The sequence below is a fragment of the Arachis hypogaea genome, chromosome 12 (genome assembly GCF_003086295.3).
Source record: "Arachis hypogaea cultivar Tifrunner chromosome 12, arahy.Tifrunner.gnm2.J5K5, whole genome shotgun sequence".
NCBI lineage: Eukaryota > Viridiplantae > Streptophyta > Magnoliopsida > Fabales > Fabaceae > Arachis > Arachis hypogaea.
Window position 1 is genome coordinate 90,098,743 of NC_092047.1, and position 9,807 is coordinate 90,108,549.

At 38.6% G+C, this 9,807-nt stretch overlaps 1 non-coding gene across 1 annotated transcript; it reads right to left on the minus strand.

The window, feature by feature from the left end:
• Nucleotides 1–9,043: 9,043 nt before the first annotated feature.
• On the minus strand, nt 9,044–9,147 carry LOC112730787 (small nucleolar RNA R71). Its single transcript, XR_003166596.1, has one exon. It is a non-coding gene; the product is annotated as a small nucleolar RNA R71 (small nucleolar RNA).
• Between the last annotated feature and the right edge of the window lie 660 nt (nt 9,148–9,807).

Below are 9,807 nucleotides of genomic sequence, written 5' to 3' on the forward strand. Positions count from 1 at the left end.
TGGTTATGGCTAAGTAATGTAAAATGTGAAATTGCCAAAACCAATACATGAATGAAAATGAAACAATTTGCAGAAAATTGGGCAGCATTCCGGCTAAAATTGGATGTTCCCGGGTAATAAACAGCAGGAAAAATCAGTTCATAAAAATTTAAATAAAGCTGCAAATAGACACAAATAACATGAACATGAAAGAACAGTGTAACAGCAGTAAGAAACATGGAAGAACAATGTATGAACAATATGAACTTCACAGCAAAATCAGAATTGCAAAATAGATAAAACAGGTAGCAAGAACGGTGCAATTATCAGGCCTAAATCCACTAACCACATTCTAGCTACCTAACCACCTGAAATCCACTACAAACATGCATCTCTAACTATCTTATTCTGAACAAAAATTGAAAAACTAACTAAGGAATCGAAAAGAGGAATCGCAGTATGGCGGAACCTGGTGTGTAGAAGTACAAATGTATGGAACACATATGAGGGCAAAGAGATGGTGTGGTGACGCGGCGGCGCTGGGAGGGAGCATGGCGGCGCGGTGGTGGAGCAGGGCGGGTTGGAGGTTGGGCGAGGGGAAGAGGAAGGAAGAAGGGGGCGAGAGTTGTGGTTTAGAGGGGGGTTGTGATGGTGGGGGGCGGCGCTGGTGGCGGGGTGGTCGTGGCTGGCCGCGGTGGGGGGGCACCGGTGGTTGAGGGAAGAAGAGAGAGAAGAAAGAGAGGGAAGGAAGAAGGAGGGGGGAAGAAGGGCGTCGGCGGTCGGGTCTGGCACGGTGGTTGGAACGGTGGCTGGGAGTGGTGGTGGTTGGGTGGGGAGAAGAGAGAGGGTAGAGTGGGGTTGGGAGGGAGAATGGTGACACGGGGGGGCTAGGGTTTCGTGTGGTTAGGGTTAGTGTTTTTGAATCCACGCGAACACGTGGAGCATGCGATCGCGTGACTAGGGTGAAATGGGATTGACGCGGTCGCATGATTGACGCGATCGCATGGGTTGGGTAAAAGATGGATGACGTAGACGCGTGAGGCACGCGACCGCGTCACTGAAAATTGTGCTAGACGCACACTGAAAACTCTCTGTCTCTATTTAGGGGGCCATAATATCTATGCGACGCGGACGCGTCGCTCACGCTTTCGCGTGGGATGAGTGTTTTGCGAGTGACGCGTTCGCGTCAGGGATGCGAACGCGTGGGCCATTTTGTGCTAAACGTACACCAGTCGCACGATTCCAGCCCAGATTTCTGGGCGTTGGATCTTTACGCCGATTTTCAGGTCACGCGTTCGCGTGAGTGACGCGGATGCGTGGGAGGTATTTTTTCGCAACTGACACGAACACGTTAGCGACGCGGTCGCGTGGAACAATTTGTGCCAAAGGCACGCCTCCAGCCACGCTTTCGCGTGACTTTCTGTTCACTTTCCTTTTCTTCCCAATGCACTTGTGACGCGGATGCGTCAGCGACACTTACGCGTCGCGTACAAAATTTTTTTTTATGCAATTATGCAGTATGCAATATGCAGTGCTAATGTAGATGCTATGAATACTTCCAGGTTCAATGAAAATAAAATAAAAACAAACAACACGAAATAAAATTGAAAAAAAAACGATCATACCATGGTGGGTTGTCTCCCACCTAGCACTTTTAGTTAAAGTCCTTAAGTTGGACAATTGAAGAACTTTCTGTTATGGTGGCTTGTGCTTAAATTCATCCAGAAATCTCCACCAATGTTTGGAATGCCAACAGCCTCTGGGGTCCCAAACTAGGTATGTTAAGCTTTTGAGCAGCTTCAAACAGATTCTCAGGTTCCCGGGGTGACGAATGTCAGAATAGATTCCAATATCCCAAACTTTGCTTTTAAATCCGCCTTTGTCTTGATCTATATTCTTTCATCCGGGCAGTTTAGAAATTGTATTCTCACCAAGATGACCAAACGCCTTCCGAGACCCATTCAATTGAGCTTGATACCAATCCGTGCACTTTGAATTGAAGCATGGAACCTTATTGAATCTGGTACACCAGCACTGAGTACGAGCCATTTTCCTCTTACTCTTAAAGCCGCAGAGAGCTCTAAGCTGGCCATCTGTTTCAAGCAAACCATATTCAAGTGGAAAAGTAAAGATAAAAGGTTAAGGATTGTACCCACTTGAAGCTTGTATTAGGTGGTAATGGCCTTGGGATAGGTATTTCCAGTGGGTCTATAAGCTCTACTCCCTTGTATTCTTCTGTGAATTCCTCCACTTCTTTGCAAAATTCTTCAACTGCAACTGCGTCCTGATCAAAGTATTATATGTCTTCCTCGTCACTTAAGTCATAAGTTGGAGGTTGAGAGAAATCTACTTCGACATCATCTTCGTATTCACTTGGATACGGTTCTTCAGGCTCAAGGAGTTCAGTTGCGGATGTAAGTTCATGACTAAGGGAGGTTGATTCATGATCATCACTGCCTATGGAATCAACTTCTTGGTCTGTTCCGTCCAATTTTTCACAAGGTATATGCTTTGGAGGTTGTCCACTATCCTCCCTGGCATCAAATTCGAACTTCTCAGCGGAATCCTTTACAGTTCTCGATTCCCATGGAGGTTCAGCATCTCCTAAATCTTCAACCACTTCTTCTTCTACAACTATTATGGCTTCCTCCACTTGTTCCAATACAAAGCCATGCTCCTCATTGTCCACCGAAGTTTCTAGTGTCTCCTTCATGCTACGCTCTTCTTTTAATTCTCCACATGCAGCCATGGGAGTACTTTGAGTGCTCAGATATCGGAAAGCTATTATATTTACTACCTCGGTCAAGGTAGTAGTGAGTTCCAGTACGTCCCTTTGCATCTTCACTTGTCCTTGAAGAAGAACACGAAGGTTGTCATTCATTGGAGATTGGGGTGGATATGAAGGTTCATTGGTTGGGAGAGGGGGTTCATAATAAGAATGTGGTGGTTCTTGGGAGTAATTGGATTGGGATTGTGGTGGATAAGGGTCATACGGTGATGAATGGTGAAAAGGAACTTGTGAGTGTGGCGATTCAAAGCTATGTTGAGAGGATGATCTATAAGCACAGGGTGGGGCTTGTTGGTAATTACAAGGGGTCCACCATATCTATTGCCTTGGCATGCATTGTAGAATGGTCCTTTCCCATGATATCTTGGAGGGTGTTGTTGCCTAAAGGGTTGATCAGATCCTCTTGGCTCTATCTATCTTTGATTGCTTAGACCTTGATGCATATTCCTGTTATAGCTTTCACTCCTTTCAACAAATTTAGAACCAAACTCAAAGCGAGAGGGGTGAGAATTCATAGTAGCTAATAGAAATAAAAGGGAAAAACAAAAACAAATAAACAAGTAAAAGAAAAATATTTACAATAACCAATAATAAGGCACACGTTTGCAATTTCCCGGCAACGGCGCCATTTTGACGAACTGTTTTAATAACGGTAAAGAAATTGAGGAATATAATCGCGTTGTAAGTACAACTTCTAGACCAACAGAAAATCCTTTCGTGCAAAAGTTTTGTTTGTCACTTAAGCAAACCCAATAAAATTGATAACCGAGTATTTAAACCTCGGGTTGTCTTCTCAAGGAATTGCAGGGAGGTGTTCTTATTATTAGTTATGGAAAAGGTGGAATTTGGGTTTTAAAAGGGTTGAACAAGGAAAATAAATTGCAAGAATTAATAAATTAATATCTAATAAAACTCTTGGCAAGGTATGAAAATTCGGAAGCCCTAACCTAGTTATCCTTATCGATGGTGATGAGAATTGAGTTTTAATCCCACTTAGTTAACCTTTACTAAAGCAAGGGAAAGTCAAGTGGACTAATTAGTTAGATCCTCAAGTCCTAGCCAACTCCTAAGAAAAGACTAGAGTTAGGAGAATTCAATTCAATTAGCAAAAATAACAATTAACAACCACGATAAGTTTGATAACTCAAGAGTCTCCAGTTAATCAATTAAAGCCAAGAATATAAAAAGCTAAATAAGAATCATAAATCTGAAATACCTCAATTTATATTAAATAAAGAAAATCCTAACATGAATGGTTCATAATCCAATTTGGCAATCATAAGTAATTAAATAAAAGCATTAAAGTATCTGAAAGTAAAAGAAAAATATAAAGTAAAAGGAATATTGAACCTGAGAAGAAGTTGAAATCCTAAATCCTTTAAGAGGAATCCTAATCCTAAAATCTAAGAGAGAGGAGAGAACCTAATCCTAATCCTAATCCTAATCTTATGAATGGATGCATTCTCCCACCTTATAACCTCTAATATGTGCTTTCTGGACTTAGATCTGGGCCAAAAAGGATTTCAGAAATCGCTGGGAGCGTTTTCTACAATTTCTGCACGTGGCGTCTGTCACGCGTCCGCGTGGGTCACGCGTTTGCTTCGGTCGCGCGTACGCGTCAATTGCGTTCTGCTCAAGGCACGCGTCCGCGTTAGTCACGCGTTCGCGTTGCTGCCTTTTCGCGCTGGGCACGCGACCGCGTCGTCCATGCGTTCGCGTCGCTTCCCTTTTCTTCAAAACTCCATTTTTGTGCTTTCCTTTCATTTTTGTATGTTTTCTTTCTGTCCTCTAAGCCATTCCTGCCTTGGGAGTTCTGAAAACACTTGACACACAAGTCACGGCATCGAGTGGCAATAAAGGGCAATTAAAATTAATATTTTTAAAGCATAGGAAACATGTTTTTCACATATATCACATAATAAGGAATGGAAAGTAAAACCATGCAAATTACATGAATAAGTGGGTGAAGGATTGAATAAATCACTTAAATTGAGCACAAAATATATCATAAAATATGGGTTTATCACTTGCTCAAGAAGTATATATTTAGTAAGTTTGGTGCCCAAAAACCTTGATTAGTGATGGAGGTAGCCACTTTTGTAACAAGCAATTAGACATTCTCCAAAGATATGGAGTCAAGCATTAGGTGGCCACCCCCTACCATCCTCAAACTAATGGTTAAGCGGAGATCTCAAATAGAGAACTCAAGAGGATCCTTGAGAAGACGATGGGACCTTCAAGAAAAGACTACGCGAAGAAGATTGATGATACTCTTTGGACTTACAGAGCGACCTTCAAGTTTGGTGTCAGTTCTATAGTGAATGTGCCACACTAAGTTTGGTGTTGCCACCTTTCATTTACACATAAATCATTTATTACATGCAATATGCTTTTTCCATGAAATCAGAATAGTTAAATCATTTTTAGGTAGTTTTTAATGTTTTATATGCATGGCATCTTATCTTCCACACTCATGCAACTATAATTTCTTTCAAAAAAGTGCTTTTGATATGTGATGAGCGGATAATTTATACCTTTTTGGTATTATTTTTACATAGTTTTTAGTATGATTTAGTTAGTTTTTAGTATATTTTTATTAATTTTTAATAAAAATTCACATTTCTAGACTTTACTATGAGTTTGTGTGTTTTTCTATGATTTCAGGTATTTTCTGGCTGAAATTGAGGGACTTGAGCAAAAAACAGATTCAGAGGTTGAAGAAGGACTACAGATGCTGCTGGATTCTGACCTCCCTGCACTCAAAGTGGATTTTCTGGAGCTACAGAACTCCAAATGGCACGCTCTCAATTGTGTTGGAAAGTAGACATCCAGGGCTTTCCAGCAATATATAATAGTCCATACTTTATCCGAGTTTAGATGACGCAAACTGGCGTTCAACACCAGTTCCATGTTGCATTCTGGAGTTAAACGCCAGAAACAGGTTGCAAAGTGGAGTTAAACGCCAGAAACAGGTTACAAACTGGCGTTCAACTCCAAGAGAAGCCTCTACACATGAAAGCTTCAATTCTCAGCCCAAGAACACACCAAGTGGGCTCCGGAAGTGGATTTCTGCATCATTTACTCATTTCTGTAAACCCTAGTAACTAGTTTAGTATAAATAGGACTTTTTGCTATTGTATTTACATCTTCGGATCATCTTTGATCAGTTTTATGCTATCTTAGACCTTTATGAGGGCTGGCCATTCGGCCATGCCTGGACCTTGCTCTTATGTATTTTCAACGGTAGAGTTTCTACACACCATAGATTAAGGTGTGGAGCTCTGCTGTTCCTCATGAATTAATACAAAGTACTATTGTTTTTCTATTCAATTCAAGCTTATTCCGATTCTAAGATATTCATTCGCACTTTAATATGAATATGATGATCGTGACAGTCATCATCATTCCCAACCTATGAACGCGTGCCTGACAACCACTTCCGTTCTACCTTAGATTGAATGAATATCTCTAGGATTCCTTAATCAGAGTCTTCGTGGTATAAGTTAGAATCCATGGACGGCCATTCTTGAGATCCGGAAAGTCTAAAACTTGTCTGTGGTATTTCGAATAGGATCTGGGAAGGGATGGCTGCGACGAGCTTCAAACTCGTGAGTGCTGGGCGTAGTGACAGACGCAAAAGGATCAATGGATCCTATTCCAGTATGATCGAGAACCGACAGATGATTAGCCATGCAGTGACAGCACATTGGACCATTTTCACTAAGAGGACAGGATGTAGCCATTGACAACGGTGACGCCTAACATACAGCTTGCCATAGAAAGGAGTATGAATGATTGGATGAAGACAATAGGAAAGCAGAGGTTCAGGAGGAACAAGCATCTTTATACGCTTATCTGAAACTCTCACCAATGAATTACATAAGTATCTCTATCTTTAATTTACGTTTTATTTATATTTTAATTATCAAATATCCATAACCATATGAGTCTGCCTGACTGAGATTTGCAAGATGACCATAGCTTGCTTCAAGCCGACAATCTCCGTGGGATCGACCCTTACTCACGTAAGGTTTATTACTTGGACGACCCAGTGCACTTGCTGGTTAGTTGTGTGAAGTTGTGACAAAGAACTAAGATTATGAACGTGCGTATTGAGTTTTTAGCGCCGTTACCAAGGAATGAACCGTCACAATTTCTACGCACCAAGTTTTTGGCGCCGTTGCCGGGGATTGTTCGAGTTTGGACAACTGACGGTTCATCTTGTTGCTTAGATTAGGTAATTTTATTTTAATTTTAAGCTTTTTATTTCTTATTTTCGAAAAATACAAAAAAAAAAATCTTCTTTTTCGTTTTTCCCAAAATAATTTTTGAAAAATAAAAAAAATTTAATAAAATCATAAAAACCAAAAATTTGGTGTTTCTTGTTTGAGTCTTGTGTCAAATTTTAAGTTTGGTGTCAATTGCATGTTTTTAAAATTTGTGCCTTTTTCGAAAACTCATGCATGTGTTCTTCATGATCTTCAAGTTGTTCTTGACAAGTCTTATTGTTTGATCTTCATATTTTCTTGTTTTGTGTCTTTTCTTATTTTTCATATGCATTTTCAATTTATTAGTGTCTAAAGAATAAAAATTTTTAAGTTTGGTGTCTTGCATGTTTTTCTTTTCTTAAAAATTTTCAAAAATAAGTCTTGATGTTCATCTTAATCTTCAAAGTGTTCTTGGTGTTCATCTTGACATTCAAAGTGTTCTTGCATATTTTTCTTGTTTTGATTCATAATTTTCATGTTTTGAGTCTTTTTAATGTTTTTCTCTTTCATCATTAAAAATTCAAAAATCAAAAAAATATCTTTCCCTTTTTCTTCTCATCAAATTCAAAAATTTGAGTTGACTTTTTCAAAAATTTTTTAAATCTAGTTGTTTCTTATGAGTCAAATCAAATTTTCAATTTAAAAATTTTATCTTTTTCAAAAATTAAATCTTTTTCAATTTTTTTCTTTCATAATTTCGAACCTTTCAAAATTATTTTCAAAATATTTTTCTTATTTTTATTTCATATTTTCGAAATTAATGCTAACAATTAATGTGATTAATTCAAAATTTTTAAGTTTGTTACTTGCCTAGTAAGAAAGGTTCAATCTTTAAACTCTAGATTCATATCTTTTTAGTTTCTTGTTAGTCAAGTAATCAACTTTAATTTCAAAATCAAATCTTTTTAAATTTCTTTTTGAAATCTTTTTCAAAATAAGTTTCAATCACATCTTTTAAAAAAAATCAATTTCAAAATCTTTTCTAACTTCTTTTCTAACTTCTTATCTTTTTAAAATTGATTTTCAAATCTTTTTCAAACTAATCCTATTTTTTTGTTTCAATCATATCTTTTTCAAAACTACCTAACTAATTCTCTCTCTAATTTTCGAAAATCACCTTCCTCTTTTTCAAAATTCCTTTTTAAATTAACTAATTATTTTAAATTTAATTTAATTTGATTCAATTTTCCTTTCTTAATTTTTGAATTTTAATTTTAATTTTAAATTAAAAACAAAAATATTTTTTTATTTTAATTTATTTAATTTTCGAAAATTCTTCTCTCTCACCTCCTTCTAATTATTTATTTATTTACTGACACTCCTCTTCATCTAAGAATTCGAACCCACTCCTCTCCCCTGTGTTTGGATTCTTATCTTTTCCTTCTTCTATTCTTATCTTCTTCTACTCACATAAAGGAATCTCTATACTGTGACATAGAGGATTTCATATTTTCTTTTCTGTTTTCTTCTTTTTCATATGAGCAGGAACAAGGATAAGAACATTCTTGTTGAAGCTGATCCTGAACCTGAAAGGACTCTGAAGAGGAAGCTAAGGGAAGCCAAAGCACAACTCTCTGGAGAAAATCTGGCAGAAATTTTCAAAAAAGAAGGAGACATGGCCGAAAATAATAACAATGCAAGGAAGATGCTTGGTGACTTTACTGCACCAAATTCCAATTTACATGGAAGAAGCATCTCAATCCCTGCCGTTGGAGCAAACAACTTTGAGCTTAAACCTCAACTAGTTTCTCTGATGCAACAGAACTGCAAGTTTCATGGACTTCCATCTGAAGATCCTTTTTAGTTCTTAACTGAATTCTTGCAGATCTGTGATACTGTTAAGACCAATGGAGTTGATCCCAAGGTCTACAGGCTTATGCTTTTCCCGTTTGCTGTAAGAGACAGAGCTAAAATATGGTTGGACTCTCAACCTAAGGATAGCTTGAACTCTTGGGATAAGCTGGTCACGGCTTTCTTAGCCAAGTTCTTTCCTCCTCAAAAGCTTAGCAAGCTTAGAGTGGATGTTCAAACCTTCAGACAAAAAGACGGTGAATCCCTCTATGAAGCTTGGGAGAGATACAAGGAACTGACCAAAAAGTGTCATTCTGACATGCTTTCAGAATGGACCATCCTGGATATATTCTATGATGGTCTGTCTGAATCATCTAAGATGTCATTGGACCATTCTGCAGGTGGATCCATTCACCTAAAGAAAATACCTACAGAAGCTCAGGAACTCATTGACATGGTTGCAAATAACCAGTTCATGTGAAAAGAATCCTGTGAGTAATGGGACGCCTCAGAGGAAGGAAGTTCTTGAGATTGATGCTCTGAATGCCATATTGGCTCAGAACAAAATATTGACTCAGTAAGTCAATATGATTTCTCAGAGTATGAATGGAATGCAAGCTGCCAGAATCTCATTAGAGATGGCAGACAACTCAAGAAAATAGGCTTATGGACAAGCAGAGGACGTGTTAGTAAAGGTTGAAGGCCTTTACATCCCTGCTGATTTCATAATCCTAGACACTGGGAAGGATGAGGATGAATCCATCATCCTTGGAAGACCCTTCCTAGCCACAGCAAAAGCTGTGATTGATGTGGACAGAGGAGAATTGGTCCTTCAACTGAATGAGGACAACCTTGTGTTTAAAACTCAAGGATCTCCTTCTGTAACCATGGAGAGGAAGCATGAAAAGCTTCTCTCAATGCAGAGTCAACCAAAGCCCCCACAGTCAAACTCTAAGTTTGGTGTTGGGAGGCCACAACCAA